Source organism: Rhamphochromis sp. 'chilingali', assembly GCF_963969265.1.
Source record: "Rhamphochromis sp. 'chilingali' genome assembly, chromosome: 4".
NCBI classification, from domain to species: domain Eukaryota; kingdom Metazoa; phylum Chordata; class Actinopteri; order Cichliformes; family Cichlidae; genus Rhamphochromis; species Rhamphochromis sp. 'chilingali'.
In genome coordinates, this window is record NC_137948.1 from 5,648,514 (window position 1) to 5,673,943 (window position 25,430).

Sequence of the window (25,430 nt, forward strand, 5' to 3'; positions counted from 1 at the left end):
CACTCCAACATCGTTACAAAAACGTCCATACGTGTGCATATACATACATGCATATATGTATATATACATGTATTATATATATAGATGCTTTTTGTCATGAGTTGAAAGTTTTTATTAAGTATTTATTGAAAATGACCTTCCCCCTGTTGTCCCCTCCCCCGAGTCTTCTTAAACCTGTGTTCCTCGCCCTCCCTTTTTTACAGCCAATGGGTAAGCTGCTTTGAATATTGGGAGAATACTGTGGTGATATAGTTTAGTGTTCTAAGTTACACAGAGGACGTGACGCTAGCCTAGCACTTCTTATAGCCTTGTAGCCACGTCTCTTAGCGGTGGTCTTGTCCGAGGCGCACTCCCTCCACTCTTTTAATGGTCAATCCCAGTCTTATATGCTGCTGATAGTTTATAATAAGCAAGTTTTTCACACTAGCATTTCCTCTCCCTCGTCCTCTCGGCCTCCCTCCCTCCCCCTCCTTTTCGCTTTGTCTCGATCGACAAAGTTCAATCTTTTTTGTTGTGCCTTTGTTTGTAAACCGGGCATTGCACAGGGATGGGGGGTAGAAACCGTTGTAGATTACACACAGAGACGAGACCCGGAGCACAAGTTGCACCACCTAATAATGGCAGTGTTTACAGCCCCCACACCAAAATGACTTGTGCTAACGAGAACCAGTTTGGGTCACCGAGAACGACTTCTTTGAGGAGTTCAGCTAGCGTGTCAAAAAAGACAAAAAAAAAGACAAAAAAAAGTGAACGTTGAAGAATTATGGCTCCAATATCTTTTGAATGTTGTTACAATAACACCGTATATAGCAGAGCTCCTGTATACATTGTAATTATGCATTCTGAAGTATGGATACCGACACATGTGATGCACACATACACAAACAAAACACGTACAAACACACGATCGCTGGTGTTTTATGAGTACAGCACCTGTGCCTACATGGATGCCATACCATGTGCTACCCTGTTTCAGGGTTTTAATATATATCCCTTGGTTTTCAGAAGGGTTTTATGTTGAAAAGATATTTTTATGCTTTTAATATCCTGTAATCATGTTTTGGTGTTTTGTTTTTACACCACAGCCTTTTTTTTTGTTTTGGTTCATTCTATCTAAACTGTAAATTATACATTATATAAAGAGTTTCATTTAAAGATTTACATGGACCTATAATTATTGTAATTATTGAGAGATGTAGCCTTTATTAAAGTTTTATATTTTTCAAATGAAAACTGATGTGCTTGGAACTGCTTCTTTCCTGACTCAGAATAACTTATTTTTATTGCTGCGCTGTGAAAATGACTTATTTTCACAGCGTAGCCATATTTTTCAGACAGTTATTTAGACATGATACAAGTTGACTGGAGTGTTTTGTCCACTTAAAGAAAATTACAGTGCTACAGTCGGTCTGGGACATGTGGTAATGCATAAACAGGGGCTGTTTTTACACATGAACCTCGGACAGTGTGAAGGGAATTAGGTCGGGACATTGTCCAAGTTGCTCTTTCTCACGTGTAGCGCACAGCAGGAGAGCGTCTGCTTCTGATGCGGACTATACTATTTCTAGTCAAGTATACTACTAGAAATACTCTGTGGTTTTTTTGTTTTGCTGGTGTTTTTTTCTCAGTGTGTGCTGCCTAAGTAAAACGTGCAGGAGGCAGCACGTTGCGGGCCTTGTCGTTCGATAAGAAGTCAGTTACCTGCTCTATTCTCACATGGCCTTTGTACCTGAAAGCTGGCAGGTCAAAGAACATGTAATAGGCGTTCCCATTGACATTTAGCAATCTCTCAAAGAGATGAAAATGGCCATATTTACATAGCTTAGACACCGGGCTTCTTGAAGCTGTGCTCATTGAAAAACTCAAAACTGAGTAACTCGGCACCTTCACACTTTTAAATTATCGTATAGTTTACCATTTCTACCCCAGAGACCCCTTCACAGAAACCAGGCAGTAACTGTTAAGAAAGTGAAACCACTCCAAGAGTTCTACTGTAAATAAAACGGGTGTAGAATTTGTTGTGCTTCATTTCGGTTGAATTACATTTTAGCATTGTTGCAGTCGAGAGTTGTGAGAACTTGTTAACATCAGCGTTCGGTTCAAAGTTCCCCCACGCCCAAAGGTCTTTATTTTGGCCTCACAGACATGAAACCGTCATCAACTGAGTTTCTAGATGTTTTTGAGGTGACAAGGTCAAAAGGTAGCCTTAGGCTCAAGGTTTTAAAATCGCCCTTCAGGGTGTTTGAGTCACCTTGTAGTTTAACACGTAACAGATTCTAGTCAGAGACCTTTGTTGCGTGTCATAGCTCTGCATGTGAGGTCAGGTCAAATGTCACACTCGGGTCTTTGTAGTTTTCCTTCCTGCTTTTGCTCTTTGACTAGAAATAGAGAAAATGTTACTTAAATAACAACCAGTGCTGGATAAAAGAAAATCTCACCTCATAGCACCGTACAGTTAAATGATGTACAACGATGATGGCAGGATTCCAATAAGTAGGCCAAGAGTGTGGAACCTGTTGTTAAATACTCACAAAAATGAGTCTTGACAGTTACCTGCCTTCTCTGTAACCTTCACGTCTTAGTAATGAAGAACATAAAATGTTGTTATCACCATCAAAGAAGTACAGTATCGTAGCGCTGTGATCATAGCGCGGTGCAGACTGAAGGTGGAGAGGTGACTGAATTTGAGCCGAAAGTAAAACAAAATAAACGAGTTATTCTTGTAGTCTCTTCTCAGACGCATCACTTCCAGGAGTTTCAAAAACCTAAAAGACACAATTTTGTGCTGAAAATAAAATACAACTTTAAATTCACAGATGCCAGCTGCTAATTCACAGCGCAAACAGAAATCATTGAAAGCTTATAACCTTTTGATGTGCTGCAGACCCTCGGTGGTTAAATGTGTGGGTCCCGTATTCAGCACTTAAATGGAAGACATTAGGCATGGAAATGAGGGCATGGGCTAATTGGTCCTATTAAAGAGCAATGAGAACCAGCGCTACTCTCTGACAGTCAACACAAACATTAATGAAGCACCCTGCATCCCCCATCAGAGGGCCTAGTCATGTTTGCCTCAATTAACTGGCGTTATTTCAGCAGTGGGGGGAAGGAAAGAAATCATTTAATACCAGGAATAACTCAATGGTGGGGAACGCGTCTGCCATGTGCACACTCACTCACTTGTTACAACTCAGTTGAAACTGTTGACATAAGCAGAGACTTGAAATGTCAGAAAGGTAGCCACATAACAAAGATAACAACAGTCATTACTGACAAGCTTTCACTTCTCATTAAATGATCTTCTCATTTTTTCCCCCCTCTGCAGAAGGAAAACAGACAATGCTCGCCACATCTGCGAGACACTGCTTTTCCTTTCCCAAAGCCCCTTTCTTTAAACGACATTTCTGCAGCTGAGCAGTTTGTATTTTTAACACCGCAAATAGCAGATTAATTCTCCAGCCTCATCAAAGGCACTGAGCTGTGAAACTTCAATACATAATCAATGCATTGCATACTCGCCCAACCTTGAAATCAATTCCTCCATGCTCTAAACTCCACAATAAGGAACTGTCTGGAACGGGGCAGGTGTAAGCCTCCGCCCTTCTACCCCCGCCCTCGCCGACTCTTCCCAACTCTATTTTTACAGCTTCTTGGGGCTCCGGCTTTGAAGGGAAACCTATCCAGGAAAATTGCTTGCATTTTTCCCCACTGAAGCGCTGATAGATGGACATTGACTGTCGCATTCCCTCTCCTGCCCATCAGGAGCCCCTGCTTCTCTTTTCCCTCCCTGTCATCTTCGCTCAGCCTTTCTATGACATTCCAGTTCTAATAGTTGCTTTGTTGAAGTGCTATGCAGGTTATACGGGCTCTGAAGCTTCGGCTGTCACAGAAACTCGCCTTTCTTCTGCTGCTTCAGACTTCTTTAACTCAAATTTTAATTTCGTTGAAGCGTGCAACTCTTTCTATCTTTTCATCAGCGGGAAACTTTTCTGAGTTGTAACTTTGATTTTGGTTGGCAGCACTGCTTTTCTTTCCCGCCACCCTGTACGCCCTATATGTCCCATACGCTGCTACCTTCATCTCCGTCTTTTCTCCAAACACTGGCATTCGTTTCTCCTTGCATTGTCGTAATTGGCATAGCACGGTCGGGGCTATTGTAAACATGCCTGTGTGAGACTGGTATAAAGAGGCACCAGTCACTCCCCAGGCTAAGCTAGTGTGTGAAGCAGGCAGGGGCTGCTGCCTATTGTGCTGGTGAAGCCTTTGTAGATTTGCAGTGGGCCCCATTTTAATCGCCTTCTCATACACCGCCTGCCGACTCGCTTTGCATATTTAATTGCCAGGTAAAATCATTTTGTCGACAATCCGTTTAATTATTTGATTGTACAGTAACCGTAAAGAGTGAGCGAAGGGAAGTGGAAGGGATAAAGGGGGATAGAGAGAAGGCGAGAGACAGAGTGAGAGAGGGAGCAGCAGGCAGCGGAGAAAGAAAAGGGGTCTGTTGCCAGAATAGACATCAAAGCCGTGCCTTGATGTTGATGTTGAATGGGCATTAATGGTTTCTGAAGGCAAGAGATTGCAGAGAAAAAAAAAGAAAGAGAGAGAAGAAAAAATAAACCCTCCTTTTTCTCTGACAATCCCGCCAGCCATCTCAGTAAATGAATAAACACTGAAACCCGGTGCCAGATAGAAGGGGTTGAACAGAGAGAAAGAAAGTGAGAGAAGCCAGTTGGCTTGTTCACTTTCACTTTCATTTCCTGTAATGACTGAAGGGCAAGTAATGAAGAAGAGGTGGGTCAAATGGACTGATTGGAGGTGATTAGGAGACTGTCAGCACATTAAACCTTTAGGTTAAAAGACCAGAAGATTCAAATCAGCGTCTGCTCACTTATCACAAGTCACAAGGACCCAAAAGAACAATACATTGGGTTGTGTTTCATCCCACAGCTAACTAATGTCCTCGCTTTTTCTTTTCCCGTGCACTGATTTTGCAAATCCATAAATGCAGGGAATCTTCTAAGGGAGCACTTTAACTGTTTGATCCACATTTTAGAACTTCAATAGACTGCAATCAAAGAAGTGGACGTAACCCGCAGGTATGAAGAGTGAAGCCAGTGTGTACTGCTTTCCACCTGCATCCTTTAAATTCTCAGGAAGAGAATCTCTGATTGCAAAAAGACGTCTGTACAGAAAGAGAGCATATTGCCCTTCCTGCTACTAGATTAATTGCCACAGTAAAGATTTTCTGTAGAGTTGAGTGCTAATTTCAGGAAGCTAAAGTCTTCTGCAACACAGTTTGATGTGTAAAGATTGTTCCCATTTAGACTAAACTGGATAAACAGAGCATGCTTTGGGGTGTTGTTACATTGTGATTGACAAGTCACTCCCACAGCAACCTGTCAGTCAGGTTTTAGGCACTGCAGTGCCTATCATGACAATGCTTACATTTAAAATAGCCCTGAATAATTTTTTGGCTTTTCACTGTGCTTTTGTTTTAAAACTCACAAGTGTGTTTTCAGTTCAGCAGGGTTGACAGAAAACGTCAGTCGCTTGATTTTCTCAAGACAAGCTCAGCATCTTAGTCAATATCACAGCTAATGTAAAAGTAGATGTAGGTGTATGTATATAAAATGCAGTAGAGTATAATTCAGAAGGATCCGGTATGGCAAAAATGTTGCACACCTGTTGCAGAGGAGACTACACTTGTGCCTCCTAACTTCAGTCAGCTGCAAAGCCACACTGACACAAACATAAGTCCAGGAATGTCAGCTAGTTTGCCTTGTAAGCGACTGTAATTGTGTTCCACTGGTGTTAGGGCTGGTATGTAATAACAGCTACAGCTGCAAACTGTAACCTAATAGGGTTAAAACAGTTCTGGCATTTTTAGATTAGAGTATTAATCTCTTTCTTTAAGTATTTGACATTACACCTGATTTCAAAAAAGTCAAATGAGCAGCAGCCACTTATGTGCACTCACTGCTGACCATCACAGCTACCTAGAATATACAAGGCCCTCTTATATCCTTCAGAACAACCTTAATTCATGGCACAGAAAGGTGTGTTGCACCATAATGACTTTAATATTGTCTCACAGTTGTCAGCTGCGCATCCATGATGGCAATCTTCCATTCCACTGCATCCAAAGGTGCTCAATTGGACTGAAATCTGCTTACTGTACAGCTAAGTTAAAGGTTTGTATTTTTTTTTTTAAATTTCATTTTGGTTTTATGGTTTTAATTAACTTTAGTGAACTTTAGTAAACTAGTAATTTCTCAAAAACTCCATGTGTCACCTGTTTAAAACTATACCTTTTGGAGAAGTTTGCATTAAATAAGCTACAATTTTTCTATGCTTTACTGCTGACGGCTGAAAAAGTGGGTGAATTGTGAAAGCATGTAAGAAACCACCGACTGTGCAGCAGCAACAGATTTAAAATCTTGCTTTACTCATTTAGAAAAAGCAATCAAAATAAACAAATACGATTTGGGGATTTTTGTTTCTACAGCTGGCAACATTTACACACTGGAAATGATATGAAAGTAGGAAGATTTTGGCATCAAGTCAGTGGAGAAAAATATGAGACTACTTCCTCTGCAGGACTTAACAATGCAACATTTGCATTCGTGAAACACCCCAAACAGTGGAAGCTGTCCTCGCTGCTGTCACCAAACACCTGAATGCTGTCTCGTGTTTCATGATGTGTGCGGTGGGACTTGGCTTTTGCGTGTGAACGGTCCAAGCTAGCAGCTTTAACTGCAGCTTACCTCTGAAATTCATCCAAGACCACCTTGATCCTCTTTTGGCTGGCACTGTCGGAGATCTCTCTCTGTCTCTCTTCCAGTCTGTCTGTCTGTCTCTCTCACCCACTCTCCTCTTTTCTCTTGTGTTGTCAGGTTTGCTTATCTTCCCAGCTTCCCTGAACTATCTTGTTTCTCTGTCATTCTACTATGAGGGTGATGTGTATGTGGGTGATGAGGGTGTTTCTGTTATCTGGAGGGAATATTTAGATTCAACATAACCTTGACTAGCAAGTATGCCTGCTGAGCAAGTACATAGCCCTACTTTATTTACTGACTTAACCAGACCCAAAAATAAATCCTGGTATGTACAATGATGTGAGAAAGACAGGAGGCTAGAACGAAAGGGAATTTTTCTTGACTGTTGATACAATCCTTTTTTTCTAGTTAAATAATAAACTGGTAGTCCAATGACACCCGGATTTATAGTTCATTAACTACCTGCAAGCAAATACATTTTCAGGAAAATACAGAAGCCTTAACGCAATCTGTAAGCAAGGTGGAGGTGTCAGAGTCCACTTCAACTGTGCTGATGTGCTTCATTGGTACAGCCAACCCCATTTCTAAATAATCTATCTAATTAAAGGGATAATGAACTTTTGATATTATTTCACATAGTTGTTCTACTCACGTGGCGCACAAAGCAGGAAATAATAACTTTAGATGCACAACTGGGAATACTCTTTGTGCTTCATGCCAGGATGCTGCCAGAATAAAGCATGCACACAATCCCCAATTGCTAGTAGTGAATGCACTACAATATTAGCTGCCCCACTCACTCTTTGCAACAAACTGACATCCCCCGGCCAGAGAAAAAGAGCTGCTGACATTTTACATGCACCTCTGTCAGATAAGTCCCAGAAAAGTTCAGGAGTGCATGAGATAAAACATTTTGTCAGACAAATTTGCTGTCCAGAAAGTCGTATTCTGATCTAAGAAAAATAAAAAGCTGATTCAACAGTTTTACAAAACAGCAGATGATTAGTAGCTTGATGGACCAAAATAGCTACTAACCAACTTTTCTGAAAGTTTGGGCCTCAAAGGATATCCTTTATTCGCTACAGGAAAAGATACAAGTATGAACTTTTTGTCCTTGTAAGAGGAACTTGATATATTTCTTTTCTTGGAATTTCTGGAAGCCTGAACCTTAAATGCAATTACAAAAATTCTCCAGAATTCTTTTGATGGCATTAATTATCTCTTTCTGTGCCTACAGTAATCACAAACTCAAAGAAGTGTATAGCAGCTTTCCGGCCCACTCGGCTCGGATTTAAGAGCATTCTTTTTGGATGGCATTCGTTCATTTATTTTGGGCTCATCCATCCGTCTCTTTCCCTTTCTCTCTACCTGTGCCAACTCTGTGTCAGCGGTGGATAGGCATTGTCTATTTTGTCTAACTATCCCCTGTTGGGTCTCAACCACCCCCAAGGGAAGCCTGTGTTCTTTGGGCAAGATACAGCTTCGGGCCAAAACCACTGTCAACAAGGGGAACAATTTGGCTGGCTAGGGCCATATTTACAGATTGGTGAGCCACAGCTCCATTTAGCAATGTTCTTTCGTCAGTAAACACCACAGGACGGTATCTTTCTCAGATCTCAAAAGCAGAAACAGATAGAATTATGCCATGCGGCCCAAAGTTGGTCTACTCTGACCGCTGCTTGGACCGCCATTGTTTAGAAGTTCAGAATGGCCAAATGATCCGATAACACAAGTTAGTCATGGCACGTAACGTTGTCCACATTCCTCAGTGACCGAGGAATGCAGTCCCTCGAAAGGCTTCGCCTGTGGCCTCAGTTTGGAGGGTGTGTGGTGTATTTTGAATCCGTTGGACTCTTTTCTTGTACCGTCCTGAATATTGGGAGGCACTTTTCTAAAAATACATTGATTAAGGTATTGTGGTTTTTCACATGAACGCTTGACTCAAACTCCCTTAGGGACGCTGTACATATACAAAGTATGTTAATGTGTCAATACATGGCAACCCAGAGTCTTGTTATCACATTGGCCTACATTACACAGTGGGCAGATTGGTATGCAAACAGAGAACTGGTTTGGAGTTTGGGGTCAGAAAAGGCTTTGAAGCTAAACATATTCTTACAATAAAGACATATTTGGGATGGATGCGACCCATAAACCAGTACCAGTCTGTCGCCTATGAAGTCTGGTCATGAATTGGTGGTGTAGACAAGAAGGAAAATGTCAATCCTTTACGGATAAAAGCTGCTTCTGTGATTCTAGCAGCGTTTTTGGTTGACAAGTAATTGACAAGTAATCACTTGTAGAAAATTGTCTTTGCTGTAAGTTTAGCAGAAAAGCTGACTCAGATGTCTGTGACACTCATTCACTTGTCAAGAAGCCATTAAACTTTAGCAACAATAAAACTGCGGTCTCTTGGACAAGACTCGCTACATTGTTGCCGTTGTGGTTGTTGTTTTGTTTGTCTTGCAGACAACTCACAATGTCTTTTTCTTCTTTTTGTTTCTCTTGCTCTTTTGTACAAACAATAGACTGTATAAAAAAGATGGACACAGCCCACTGGTTTGATGACCTGCTTGAAATGATCATCTTGGCTGTTGCCATCTTGCTCATAAGATTTTTTTCTTTTCTTTATTTTCCTGGTTATTATGTTTGAAAAAACTGGGGTGGTCTTGCATTTGAGCACTAGATAGAAACATGTTGACAATTATGGTCAGAGCACTGGTGTCATTAAAGATTTTGCATCTTTTATAGCCACAGAGGAAATAAATGAATCACAAGTGGAAACAAGTTTGTAGAATATCTTCAGCTCATGGAGCAAATCTGTCAATAGCCATAAAACCCAAACTTTCTTACCCGAAAAGCACCAGACTTACTTGATAAATCTGAAAGAAAAATGTTAACAGCTTGAGAAAAGTGCTTCAAGGCAGAGGAGGTGTGAGAGACGTGTATGGCTGAAAACAATAAAAATTTATTCAGGTTATGAAAACCCATATATTATGTTTCACTTGCATGAGAGAAAAGAGGTCAAAGATGTGGACTCTTCCACTTCTCTATAGATATGGCAGTGCAAACTGGTTTTCTTCTGCTATCATCACATTACTACTATGGTTTTGCTTACCTTTATCAAAAGTGCAAAAAGCACACAATAAAACAGCTTGTTCTTCGCATATGTATACTCACACATTGGTTGTACTACCTGTCACTGTTTCTGTTTTGTTGAGCTGTTCAGGATGGTAAGTGGTGTTGGCTAAAGTTACTTTTAAAAGGTAACTTGTTACATGGTAACAGTTCTGAGAGCTGAAAATAATCTGTTACATTGTTACCAACTGAGAAAGTAACTCATTGGAGTTACTTCTGAATTACCAACAGTTAATGCCCCTTCATGTGTTGGTGGATTTTGTTTTCATCCATCCGTTCTCTTCCGCTTATCCAATTCAGGGTCATGAGGAGCCTGTCCCAGCTGCTATAGGGGGAGAGGCAGGGTACTCGCTGGACTGGTTGCAAGTGTATGGCCGGACTAACAAAGAGAAAAAAACAACCATTCACACTCACATCTATGGGTATCTAGAATTATGAATGTACCTAACCTTAGACTGTGGGAGGAAGCCAGAGTACCCAGTGAGAACCCACACAAATGCAGGGAGAACATCCAAACGCCACACAGTGTTGGTGGATTTGAACTCAAGACCTTCTTGCTTTGAGGGAACGGTTTTATTGTTGGGCTAACATACACAGACAGACAACCATTCATACCTATGGCTTGTTTAGAATCACCACTTAATCTAACATACATGTCTTTGGACTGTGGGAGGAGGCCACAGTACCCACAGAGAACCCACACCAACACAACAAGAACATGCAAACTTGACACAGAAGAGTCCCAGCCCGCCTGTGGATTCAAACCGGCAACACAACTTACCACCATGTGGTTGTGTTATTTATCAGTTGCACATAAAGGAGGTTACCATAATGCTTTTGCTCTTAGAGCTTTGATGTTGTATCCACAGCGGTGGATTGCTGTTCGTCGACTGAGCACAGTTTGCTCTTTAATGTCATGTTCTTGCCCCTTTGCACAAAAAATTAACAGTAATTGTCTCTCTCCCCAAGACGAGGATTATATACTCGGTTGGGGGCATGGACAAAGACAGCTGCAGTCACCATGGACGAGAAGTCATTCCTGTTATTGTTCTTTGAAGTCCACATGAAGGACATATATTTGGAGCCTCTGTGGATGAGTCCTCACGGTCGTAGAAATTAGTAAGCACCATCTGATGAGGAAAATTTATGTCCCACAGGCCCAAGCAAACCTTGGCATAGTCATACATGCAAAAATGATTGAAGTTGTAGATGACTCTGTCATTTTTGTCATCTCTTACATGCCGTAAGGTCAAGCAATGGCTGCATCAGTGTACACAGAACAAAACAAGGTTGTTGGTTGTTGGTTTTTTCTATTGATCCATCATGTAGAAGACAGAAGAACACAACTCATCGATTAGTAACTAGAATATGAGTACTAAATTTAGTACAATGCATGTTACTGCAGTAACACCTCCCTTGAACACTGTTGATAAGTAGCATAGAAGAACTAAACACTGATGCGGTCACGTTCTAGATTTACAAGTCAAAAAACTTTGTGTTCCAAGATCCTGAGAAAGAATCTGCAGCAGCGACCAAACGTTGTTGTCCGTACATGTTGTCTTGCTTGGGTGTGGCTGCCTCAGAAAATATTGAACTGCGCTTGTTTTTAGAAACTGGGGAATTTCTCTGCTTTCATCCTAAGACAGCCATAGTCCTTCAGTGTTGTGCCTCACACATACCTTCAGGTCCGCAGTCCATTCCCTAGACGGCTGTGGGAAATGTGGTGAGGCCACTCTAGGTTTGGAAGCTTCCCAGAAACCACAGGGATTAAAAAAAAAAACCTCTGTCATGTGATGCAGTCATGTGATTCTTGCGGAACTAGAGTCCAGCGAAGAGGGGAAAGACTGGGCAACAAGTGATTTTCATCAACTTCCTTAATATTATAATCTACAAGAAATTCTAGCACACACAGATTTGATCCTTGTTTAACAGTTCCATGACACTTTCATCTTCTGTCTTTTGCCTCACACTTAAGATTTAACTTGTAAAATATCTAAACTTACCTTTTAAATTTATTTTATCACTGATTTTCATCATCCAAAACAAGTTAAGCCACACTAAGAGTTTACACATGCCTAAATGAACCTCTGAAAGCCACCTGCGTTGCGAGCCCTCAAGCCTGACTGTTTCCCACCCTAAACACTCTGCCTGGCAAAGCTCAGGGCTTAGCCACCATTGTTTACTCTTTACCCACAGAGCCCAGCACCTGTTAGAGATTGAATTCTACACAACCCAGCTGCAAGCCATTTTCATCTAACACCCAAGAAGATAACTACCCCTGAAGCACAAACGATTAGGCTAATCGGCCCTGATGATGGGAAGGGACTAAGTTAGATGAGAAGGTAGAAAGTTGTGTGAACAAAATGGCTGTCTCTGAAGGAATCTTTCTTTGTCCAAACTAGACAACAGTCTTTTAATGAGGATTGCAGTGGCGCTGTCTTTTCTGGTTTATGTTCCTCGTCTCTCGCGTAACTTACTGATGGACCAGCATGGACTCCTTAGTTTAACGAGAGTCCACCATAGTGAGGAAATGGATCTAGAGTCAGCAGGAGCCCAGAGCAGCCCTGTGTGATTTTTTTATTTATTTATTTTTTTCTCTCCTCTCTGTCGCCACTTTGTCCCTCTTCTCCTTTGCTTTTCACACACAGGCAGTTAAGTCAGTTTCCCAATGCTGTGATTGCTCTACCAACATTCTTTGTTCTTGTTTTTGTCCGATTCCTTTAAGTTTATTCTCTCTCGCCCGCTTTCTTGCGGGTTGGTTTTGTTGGGTGAGGAGGTCGAGGCTGGGGGTGGAAAACAGAGAAGGGGTGGGAGCGGGGGCTGCATTTCCAGCTTTATGACTAACCACATGTGTTTCTAGGTCTTAGTATTTACATGTTTCTCATGGAAAAGAGGGCGGTGGAAGAGGATGACGGAAGAAGAAAGACAGGCATATGGTTCTTGTTTGTTGAATTAAATTCAGAGCCGGACTGTTTGTTTCCTGCGATGAGCAGAGGGAAGTACGTTGGCCTAATCATCTTCAAATCTGACTTTTCCCCTGGCAATTGATAGAGTCGTCCTTAATGTGGGATATTTGGATTAGATCATATACATGTATGTATATCTTGTTGAAAGCACCCAAAATTTAGGTTGTCACTGTTGAAAGACATATTTTAGTTTTATTGTGAAGTCAACATGTTTTCTTATCATGAACTCTGATTGCTTCAGTGTCTCTTTTTCGCTCTCTGGCTCAAGTTCAGCGGTTCACACTCCCCTGCTGTAATCCTTTCACTTGCCTTGGGCACCTCAAATTGCTGGCACTGGCCTTGCCATTAAGGAGCCTTCATGAGAACCACACACTTTTCTCCTCTCCTTCTTCCTCTCCTGTGTCTGAGGTGTATCCACACCAGTCGGTGGTGGTCCAGTTGCCTTGTAGGAGAGGTAGTGAGAGTCGGGGCGTGGGAGGCATTGCTTTCTTCCTTTGTGCAATTGGCTTGTAATCTGCCGAGGACCAGACTTTACATGCAATGAGATCCTTTAAATCGATTGTGGGAGGTAAAGATCTTGGATGCCTGGTTTCATTCGGAAGTGCAGCCTTGAGCATTCCAGGTGTTAGTGTTGCAAAAGTGTTTGGAAAGCTGCGTAATTTACCCTTTACCTACTGCACTTCACCTGTAGCAGTTTATGATTCAAAGTTCAAGATCCTTAAATCAAACCAGATTTCCTTTTTAAGTCATAACCTCTTAACCGTGTGGCTGTTTTGCATCATTTATCAAAATCAATACTTTTATTGCTTTTTATTGAGTTCTCACTTTATCATTGTTAGACATCAAAGCACAAATAACAGTCAACAAAAGTCATCCGTTCTTGATTATGTGGGACTGACACTAAATAATTTCACTACACATGGTTTTGATGTCTGAAAAGCTTTTATTTGTACAAGTGGCTTTCAGATGAAGTGGAAATATGTTTTTGGACCTAGGCAAGAGAAAGTGTTTGTGATTAAGAAATCATTAATATATCCATCAGTGTGTCGGGAGAACTAAAAAACAAATGTGGTATATTTACTGTTTCAGGAGAGTCTCTTTCTTGAGAGAAGTGGTGATGGGCTTGTTCTGGCACGTATGGCTACGCCTGTCTTTGTTGCCTTTGTTAGTAAAGCTTGTTCAAAAGAGGGCTAACACACTCACAAAAAGGCATATGTTTATTTTTAAGATATTGATGAGAAGCAAAAGCTGTATGATGCATGGCAAAGTTGCAGTCACATTTGTCAGAACTGTATGCATGAAATTATTGCAAAACTTCTAATTTGAAATGAGAATAAAACACAGATTTCACACCTGCTAAAAAATATAGTTCTTTTAAGCAAGTATTTCCTTTTGGCTTCAAAATTTAGACAGTATAAAATTACTACTAGAGACTGAAAGGTTTCTGTGTTATCTTTAATGACCAGCAGGTGGCCTCTTTTAATTTTATTCATTTTTACTAATTAGCAGGTATTTGTGCAATGCACATCTACATCCATCCTTTATATACAGTCTTTGGCTGACTATTGTGGGAAAAGCCCTAATAGGTCATTGCCGATTAACAGTACATTGTTTCCAGGTGTAAAATACTTACCGTAATTTGAAAATGATGTACAGTCTACAATCAGTCTACACTCAGTTAAGCTCTAAATCTGCAATCATTTCAACTTGTCAAAGTTTCAGTTTTTGGCAATGACAGTAAAATCTTTTGGACCTGATATGGAACCAACCTGGGACCTATTTCACTAAATTTGCAGCATGAGATGATTCTCCTCATTTTGACACATTCACAAATCAAAACAAACACCAGAAATGCAAAGACCACAGTGCAATCAGTCATTTGTGAACAGTGATTTTCATCCATGCACATGCAATGCTTATTCTGCTGTTTCTAATGATTGTTTTCGGGGAATCTGGCAGGGTTAAACATCTCCGTGCTCACAGCTGAAAGAACGTTTGCATGCAGAAAGATCCATGATGATTGAAAACAGATGATGACATGTCAGGCTAACAAATGTGGTACCAACAGATGTAAAAGGGGGAAAAAAGAAGAAGAATTTTGAGCTTCTTACTGATAACAGGTGAATGCCTTTGCCTTGTTTGAATTAAAGATGTGAAAATTCATGTAGTGTTGGTTAATAGCAAATATCTCTTCCATTACTTTAACAGAGCTGATACAGAAAATTTCAAGAACTTTCAAAGTTTCCTCAAGTTGAGTGTCAGAAAAGAATAAAACAGTGCGATGAAGCTGGCTCAAGGGCCACAACTAGAAGGACAAGTGTTACCTCTGATGAGAAGTAAACACCTCAGATTACAGCCCAAATCAGCTTTCCACAGTTAGTCGACACATTAACTGTTCAGAGGAGACTACACGGATCGGGCCTTCATGGCTGATACTGCTGCAAAGACACCACTGCTGAGGAAGAACAAAGAAACTGGAGTGGACATCTGTGCCGGGGAAACATGCACTTTGGTCTTTTGGTCTAATTTGAGATTTCATGTTACAGATGCTGCGTCTTTGTGAGACGTGGTGAAGGTTAACTTTTGAATATGTAGAATATGTAGAGGAGGAGCTGTGACTGTTGGTTAAGGCCAATTTAAGGCAGCATTTAACTAGTATGGCTTCCACAGCACCGCTTAGGGATGCACAATCCCATCTAGTCTGAGCTTAATGGGACCATCATTAGTTTTCCAGCACTAAATCAAATCTCAAAGCTCTGTAACGGCTATTTGTGTAAGAAGCAGAGTATTGAGGGCTGCATGAGATGACAAGGCCTCCAGGATTACATAGCCTGAATATAAGTGAGATAGTTTGGTCAAGAGTATTAAGTCATTATTATGACTGAAACACCAAAATTTGGGAAGTATTATACTGCTTTAAATAAATTTATAAATCAAATAAAAGTACATGTCCAAAATAATACTTTATTTGAACTACAATTGGGATTATTTAAAATCAATTTGAGAGACTGAAAGAAAAAAGTAATAAATCCTCAAACAGTGATGTGAAAAAATAGAATTTAAAAAGTAAGTGCATCCTGTGATTTAGCAGCGAGTGGAACCACCTTCAGCAGCAACAACTTCAGGTTATTATTTCATCACTCTTACGTTATTGTGCAGAAATTTTGACCAACTCTTCTTTACTACATTGTTTCAGTTCATTGAGGTTTGTGGGCATTCACCTATTTACAGCCCATGCCAGAGGATTTCAAGTTTAGGTCTGGACTTTGACTGGGTCATTGCAACACCTTGTTTCCTTTCATTTTAAGCCATTCTGTTGTACTTTTGGTGGTGTCTATGGGATAATTATCTTGTTGCATGATATCCTGTTATACTTTGATACTGAGTTCATAGTCAATGGCTGTGGCTGCAAAGCAAGCCCAAGTGTGTTGATATGCTGTAGGGCCTATTTAGAAATCCCAAGTCATCCAAGAGACTTAATCTCTACAGCATGTCTGCCTTTTACCTCCTAGTCTCCTGCTAGCTGGAAGTCCTTCTCCACCGGGAGGTGTTATTCTGCGGCAGGTAAAATTGGACTGTTTCATAGGTGTTGCTTGATATCTACCTTTGAAATGAGTTAAGTAATCATGCCTGTCCTCCTGTGTTTGTTAGGTGGTTCAGCTGTAACTCAGCAGAGCTGCTTGTCCTCTAGTCAGGACTAGCTGCCCTGTTCTCAGACGTACAGGCATTTAAATAGAATTTGTCTTGCAAACTGAAAAGTTGTCTTTAACTTACTTACTTATTGCTCTAACCTGCACTGTGGGAAGATGTTACTGCAGCCTGAGACATTTCTTTGTGATTCACTTAATTTCTTAAGTTTCCATAGTTAAAAAAGTGGCTTGACTAGCAACTACATATACACATGAGGACCGAAATGTGCAAAAGTGAGTAACTTCAGTTATTGCAATATGTAATATTCAACAAGTTTGTTCAAGATGCTTGCTTGTCTGGTTGTTATTGTTTAAATGACTCCAGTCACTGGAAAATTACTGTATAAAACAATAGAACTATAAAGGCATGTCAAAACTCAGCCGAACATCAAAGAGACGTGTTCATTCAAAACAGTTCAGCACCAAATGAGTCACAGGCATCTTTCAGGAGGGATGGCCTGCGGTTTGTCGAAATGGGACGCTGAAAAGGCAAACAGATTATTTATTCATGTGTTGATTTGGTGCTTGTTTTTGTCCCTCTTGTCACACTTCCATTTCAAATGTCAAAGGACCTCATTTGGGCTGTGTCAAAATGCACCATGTGGAGACAGGGAAGAAGTTGTCAGTCGCTCTCGTGGATAGAGACGGCATTTTCAGAGGATCCAAGTTTAGCATTAGCCTTAGCTGTAAACTCTTTGGGATCCCTTCATGAATATGGACCGAGTTGAGATTCTATCTATCGCTTGGGATTGTTAGAAGTGCAAAATGAAAGTGAATGAGAGCATGTGCAGCGAACAGAGGTGGGCGGTCATATGCGATGGCGGACGAGCGCAAGCCAGGAAAGATATTCAGCAGTGCTTTATTTGCCTGGGTGTAGGCTGATGTAAACAAACACAGAGCTTATGCGAGCTTTTGATCTTGTGAACCGTGAAATCTTCCTGCTGAAAACAGGAAAATTAGGCCTCACTGTAGGGAGGGAGGAGGGGCACAGTGGGCAAAGGCTCATGGGAAAAGATATTTAATCTTGAGTCTGGAGTTCCAAGCTATTAAATGAACTTCCCCCTTCTGACTTAATTTGATACAGCTTAACACTGTTTTCCCAAAATGTTTAACCCGGAGGAACTCATAAGGATGCGTATTGGCAGAATTATTGTTCCCTCATCAAAGTGGTACAGTTGTAATCGAGCCCTTTGTAGTTTAATTGTCTTCATTCAATGGCATGTCCTCGTGGCAAAAGACCATTCAGAAGGGGCAAACTGTGGATAACGCGGCCAATAACCAGGCGATTAGTTCAGTTTCGTGATAGATGGGGCTCATAAAGAGAGATCTCATGGAGCAAAGCTGATTTTCATCAGACGGCCATATTCTCAAACTCAATTTTGTTGACACTGCAGTAGCAGCTCAAGGGCATGGGGGTGGCGTGGGGCAGCTGGGTGATAAAAGGAGATGGAGGGGGGCTACTTGAGAGACAGAAAAGAGGGAATCAGTTGGTTTGCCCATGAGCTGCGCTTTTAATTTTTTCCCCCTCACGTAGCTCCCTGGTAGGATGTGTGAGTATGGTACAGAGGTGAGCACGCTTCCCTCCCTCCCCCCTGGAAAGCTTGTGCCCAAGAGCTATCCATTTGAACTTCAGTGAGAGGCAGCCTTCTTGTGAGGACTTGAAACAGGCATCTTTGGGAGGCTGTTAGAAGTGCCCAGGCATGCCTTCTTTATCTGATGTGATGTGAAGCTCACTTTTGTTTGATGATTTCATACATAGATACAAACTGGTATCCTTGGCTGGAAAAGAGTGAGAAAAGGAGCAGAGAGGGGAAAGGAAGATGGAAAGACAAGACAGGTCTGACATTATAGCTGCACCACACCTGTTACAGAGTGTTGCTGAGCCAAGAGTAGAAGGCAAATACGATTTAGAGGGAAAGCTCTGCTCCTCCCCCACCAACAGTCACATATGTTGAAAGAATTACTAATCACTATAATCATTTGTCATCTCCATATGGGCCTTGAAATATTCCTTTACTAATGAAATTATACTGTAAAATAGCTGAATACAAATGCTTTGCTTTGTTCAGATCAGGCAGCTGCAAGACTTTGTGAGCTTTATCGATGACCTCCCCATCCAGTGACCGAGCAGGAAGTTTGCTCCCTCTCCGTGGCTTTGTAAGGAAACACTGTGACTTAAACAGGAAAGGGGAAAGGAAGTGAAAGGTACCCTGTTCTCCACAAACAGCCCAAAACAATCCAGAAGAATTCATTGCTGGGGAGTTTTGTAGCTTCACCAGTCAATAAAACAATTTACTGTGATAAATGAACTCCAGCTTGAACAACAGATCTATGAGTATGAAGGTTTTTCAGACAGTAAAAAGTCAGTTTTTCAATAAACTAAAAAGAAAACACAGCATTTAATAAATCTGGAAAAAATTTCTATCATTTGATCACCATGACTTTTCGCTATAGAGAAAAATACCGTGTTGTCCTTAAGAACCAGGAACACACATTTGCATATATGCCATTAATATTTGTTCAATATATGTGAATGGTGATGTCCATGATGCATCATTGGAGTAGTCTGTTGCACAAATCATAGACTGAAATGATGTCCCATTGTTCCTAAAAATGGAGAAACCCTCTGAGATCTATCGTGTCTGTGGAGGTTCTCAGTCATCCAGGTCATCCAAGCTCTAGACGCCTCTGAGATCTACATTGACACCGGTAACGACTCCAGGCTTAACCCTGTTTCGAACCCTATGTAGTTTTCTTCTTCAACAGTTCTCCCAAATCCTGGAAATCAAGGAACAAGTACAATGATTCTAGGTAAGATAAAAACTACTCACATTTTGTTTTTAAAAAAGCCAAAAAGTCACAGTTTTCACATTCTCCAAAGTACTGGATTAGAGTTGCTGCCTATTACAAGTTGGACCTCACTGGGTTTAAAATGAGAGATTAATCTCTGTACTGCTATTAAGGAGAAAAGTCTGATTTTTCAGCCTACATAAAAGATTATAATACATCTACATCTATTGTGTGAGCATTCAGTCTTCACATTGTGGTTAGATAGAGTTATGGAAACTTGACTGAAAGTTTGATGTGACTTTCTCTGTTTCAACATCCATATTTTCCTCTGATACTGAGATGATTTCTCTAGCAAATGTGCGGCAGATGTCTCAACACTCCATGCTGAATACCTAAAATTTCACAGTGCATTTAAGGTTTTTTACGGCCTTTGTCTGTAGCGGTTGCTGTTCAACTTTGCATGATAATATATCAAAGATTTCCCAATCTAAGTTTGTTTGCCTCTTGAAATGCAGTGTTTGTCTGTACGCTTTGTAAAAATTCCCTTTTGAGAGGAGAAAAAGTAGCCCTGGGATGACAGGCATCATGTTAAAATGGCCAAGTAGCAAAAATGTCACCAAAAAGCGCTTTCTGCGTTACTTTTGATGGAGATCCGCCTTTTAACAAGTTCTGCTTTTAAGCTTGTTTCATATCATAAAGAGAGAGAAAGGGCAGAAGACAGCAGACAAAAGACCCAAACGCAGAGACTTCACTTCTCTCTTGAAGATGTTAAAATTAGTGTCTTAAAAAAAAAATCAAAGGCTCAACATTAAACGCAGAAAGATGCTTGAAATGTCGACACTGCAGTGTTTTAGAAAAAAGGACATAAGATGAGAGATACTTGCAACAGACTTTGGTGTCACTTCAAAGCCTGCGCTTTAAGAAAGTGGGCTAATATAATACTGATAGGAGAATCTTTACCTGGCTCTGCTGACCCCGTCTGAAGCTTCTGACAGCCCAGCCGCACATCTCGGGACAATGCCTTCACACCATGAGGTACGGGAGGAGGCAGGGGGGGATCCGCGAGGGTCTCTGGGTCGAGGGGGCTAGGTTTGACGTGTAACCCCGGAGGTCGTTTTGGTCTCCTGCTTTGTGATGGCCTCTTTCTTTTCTTGTTATGCTTAGAAAAAGATGGCCGCCTTTGAACTCCACAGTAGCTATAGAAACGGCTGGAGTTCCTCCACTTTAGCGCTTGGCTGTCAGTGTCTGACTGGGCTATCGTGATGGGCCAGCATCATTAGAAGCTGCCGCACATAGGACACACATTGACACATTTGCTGAGACAGGGTGTATAAACAAGGCCCCGTGGACGTATGTATGTGCGAGTGTGTTTGTTTTTAGGGGGGTAGGGGGGTCACTTTAATTGGCTTGGCCTACGAACTTACGAGCATCAAAGAACCTATGAGCAACAGAGGCCTGATGTGTTTGGACAACTGAGAACTCACTTTTTCATGTCAGAGATTTAAGACTTTGCCAACAAAATAAAAGTTTCACATCTCTTGTTAGCGTTGAATCATGCTGAATCAGGGACAAAAACCCGTGGCAGCATATCTAAGCCCCCATAGTTTAGCTCTGCTGCCATAGGTGAAAGATCAAAGGTTATCATCTGCTATACAGCACGATTATGACAAACAAGATGAATAAATTCATCCAACATAACTGTAAGTACTTGACATCTTCAGCTTTGTGTTCCTTCGCCAGCCCACTGAATCATAAAACCTTTCTCCTCCTCTAATTTTTTGTAAAGACTTTAATTTTCCAGTTTCTGGAACTTCAAAGAACTGACGATTCGCAAGTCCACATCCCTCTGAGCACTCTGTGAATCTCCATTCTTTCATTTCGACGGCCCCTTCAGTAAATATGTGCAATCGCCCCGCTTTTCAAACAGATTCGTTTCCCATGTATTTATTTTAAATGAATATTATTAGCTGGCCTGGCAAGAAAAGGTTCTTATGCTAATCCACAGGAATCGCAGGCATTTCCATTTAATGCCTACTTATAGGCCATTCTTTAACGACTATTTGCCTCACAGTCTTAGCAAATGAGCTCTGCACCCCAGACTCCACTGCGCTCCTAATTTCATTGGAAAGAAGAAGATTCCCCCCCACCCCCTCCACACACCCCCACCCTCCCCTTTTTACTTTGATCCCAGAATGTGTTTTTGAATTTGCTGGTTGTGTATTCGAACATCAATGGAGCCACGGTTGCAAGTGCTTGCTTTCATTATTTTTCACAGAGATAAAACGAAACAACAGAGGGATGGGAGGGACGTGGTGGGGTGGTGTGTATGTGTGTGTGTGTTGGGGGGGGGGGGGGGGGGGGTGCATGATGGGAGGAAATGAGGGAGGGTAGGTGACTGTCCAGGACGAGCATAACATCGCCCGAGAGACTGTGTGAGTGTGTGCGTCAATGTGGAGTTGCATCCTTATCAGATTGTGTACCCTGCTTATTAAAAGCGCTGACCTTCTTGCCAACACTCCTGTTGCCTTCGCTGTACCTCTCCGTCTCTCTTTACAGCCTCATCCTTCTCCCTGAGCAAAGAGACAGAAGTAAGTCATTATCTTACCTATACTGTCAATTTGTCAAACTCGTTCTAACATTTTCCTAGATGGCATATTAAAAATGGAAGTAGCCATCATGCTGTGGCTTTATGATACATTATGTTTTCCCCATTCTTTTCTAATGAGCAAAGGGTAAAGCTTACTGGGTAGGTATAACACACAGACGCAGATAGCTGCCAATAAGTGCTCAGTAAAGTACACATAAAATAATAGAATTTCACTCATTAATCACATGTATACTATTGACACAATTAACAACACAGATATTTGTCAGAAAATTGTATCAAAAATGATCAAAAGACAGAAATGCAACAAAACCAGCTGAGCAATCAGTGTACTGAAATAAGATACCCATCATCTTCAGCTGCCTATGTAAGAACCTGGCTGTCAGAGTGACCGTGTCCATAATGATGCATAACTTTAAGGTTTGATTGCATTTAAAAGAGCAGGGAATTTAGCTATAGGCACCAAAACTGTTTTTGTCCTACGCTGTAAATATGTAATTTAATATTTGAAGTGTGACACATTTCCATTCTGACATGGAAGTCTGCCGGACTCTTTTTGGAGGGAACCTCGAGTGGCCATTTGAAGAACTACAGTTTTTGATATTTACACACATGGCTTGTCTTTCAGCCCGGAGGTTTCTGGGTATTTTTTAGCCACTTTCCAGTCTAGCAAGGCTAAAATTCTCTGAATTTTAGTACCTAAAGGCATAATATTTGAGATGCCCTCTTTGTCTTTGACAGATTTCAATAATTTTTGACCTCCACCTGGAATCCTCTGTCCACCTAGCGTGGCATTCGGCACCATGACTGCAGTGAATCTGGACTGAAGCATGCCCACCAAGGTAAAGGTATAATGAGTGATGGGACTTCTTTGATTAATCGAAAGCTTTCATCTTCAGTCAAGGCTTCCAGTGGAAGACGGCACTTTCTCCTTTCCTGTTCTTCTTTGTCTCTTGCCTTGATGTTTGATGGAGAAGACGGAGGGAAAAAGACCTTTAATATGGTCCCCATTCGATTACCACTCTCCTCTCTGTGATTCTCACATCATGCATCCTTTCTCCCTGTCTTCATGGTTTCATAATTGGGATGCCATCACTGAACGGCAGGAGCCAATTTTGCCCGTTGTCAGTGTGCGCTAAAAAGTTAGCAAGGCGACCTTTTTGTGTATGCAACAGCTCAAAATCATTAGTGCCCGGGCTCAGAACAACCCTCTGAGAGAGGATTTTTGGGGGGCTTTAAGAGCACAGCGAGTCACTAGGAGGCAAAAAACAAAAAAAGATTTGCAAGATTTGTGGTAAAAAAGAAGCAAACTTGAAAGGAAAACAACAAAGAAAGCATTTGTTCTTTCTCTGTGCTTGCACCCTCAGTCGAGGGTTCTAATCTCTCATTGTTTCAGACCCAAACAGAGACAAAGGAGTCGCAGATCAAAACAAATGACTATCAAGCTATCAAACAAGCACCACCCTGCTATGATTCCAAACGCTGACTGCGGGAGAGCGAGAAGAGAGTCAGAGTCAGGCGGGTCGCATATTGTTTCCAGTCACTTTGATGCAGAACTTAAAACGCTGGCAAAAAAAAAAAATCAAACGTCTGCCATAAAAGAAGGAAAGAGGAAAAGGAGAAGAGGGAGAGAGGGGAGAAGAGAAAGAGGGGGCGATGCGAAACATGCTAACACCGCTTGCATATGTGCACTCGCCTTTGTTTCATTAGTGGTCTGGCTGATAACCTTTATTAAGCCTGATCTGGAATTAAACTCACAGACCAGCGGCGCTTTGAAGCCACTACTGGCTCTTTTCCTGTTTGTGCTGTAAATGCAGGTTGTGGTGTGAAGATAAAGCACTTCTGAAGGATATTAAGACTTGAAAGTCCCTTGGCTATTCACTGGTACATATTTGATGTTGTTCTTTTGCTCCTTGGCTAAATTAGCATATCTCTTTCAAAGCCCCCCACCACCTCCCCCACTGACAAATGTAATCCTCTGCCATCATGTGTTCACTAAAAGTCATAAATGATAGAAGTACATTATGTACGCCACTGACACATCAAAGTATGATAACACGATTAGCTGTGATGACTTGGGTTTGTTTTCTCCCCTCCTCTCTCTTTCTTCCTCATCATTGTAATCAGCACCCGTTTGCTCCCTCCTGTATTTTTGTCTCTTTCATTTGAGCGCACATCATAGTCACTGTTTCAAAGTCATCTTACCAGTTGCGATGGGGTGAGACAACCTTTGCCTCAGTGCGTTCACTTTCATTCAGGCTCTCTCTCCAGAAAATCTTGCCACTATCTAATTTTAGTACGAGATTGCATCGTCTCTCTGTGTGACAGCTCTTTCTTATCCCGCTCCTTCCTCTTCCCAAATCGAGTCATGTGCGGCGGGTGATAGGGCAAATGTGCCACACTACTGTAGATGAGCAGTAGTCTGTAAGTTAAACTGCAAGGCACATTCTCTGGCTCATCACAGTGCACACATCAGAACAAAAGACAGTGACAGCCCCATTGTGATCTATTATTTAGCCCCCTCAGTATTTGATCACTAGCGCGTGCCATAGTGATGATCATGCAGATTAGGGCCTGTTTCTTGCAGCCGCCCCGCTAAACTTCTTTGCTTTTATTGTTAAGGAATTTTCATTTTTGCCTTTCTTCGAGGTGTCGATGAGCCAAAGCAGCGATACTTTATATATACCCAAAGAAAGTCTGAAAGTCACTGTAGGCCATCAATAACAAAGCACTGCTTAAGCTGCAAACACACAACAAGAAAAGTTACTGCCAGTTTGCTTATTGGAGCCATGGAATGACCACATTTGGAAGGCAGGACAGAGTGCTTAGCTATCAGCTAACGCTAGCAAGGCTGGTTACCACGCTGCATCCATAAGGTGTATGAGTGCATCCCAATTCTATAGTGATACTATTAATCGCACAGCAAGCCATTTCATTTATATTACTTATCGATACGGAATCAACGATACTAAGTTCAGGTAGCAGCCACAGACTGTGTATAAAAGATTTGGAGGTGAAATCCCAATGTGAAAGCACATGCTGAATATTTTGTTACCGGTCTTCCTTCTTTACCCTAATTTGACCATAATAATGAAATTAACATAATGTATTCAGTAAGACTTAAAAGTGGCTTAGACCATAAAGTCATCGGCTATTTACTGAGGCCACAGAAAAAGTAGACTAATAGACATTTTCTATAGACTTTTATACAACCGAGTGTTGTTTTGAAACCAAAGGTTTTGCGCACTGCTGGAGGGTGTAATGCACTTCTGCTCTGGCCTCAGTTTCAGGTCTAGAAGCTGCATTCATCAGTAAATATATCTATATCTGTAACTGTATCTATAACTATCCAGCAAAAGAAATTAAGCAAAAGAAGAAACAAAGCAAGGAAAGAAACCTGGAAATATAAGTCGTCTAATACGGCCTTAAATAAGGTTACATCAAATTTGCACTGGTTTTATTTGTT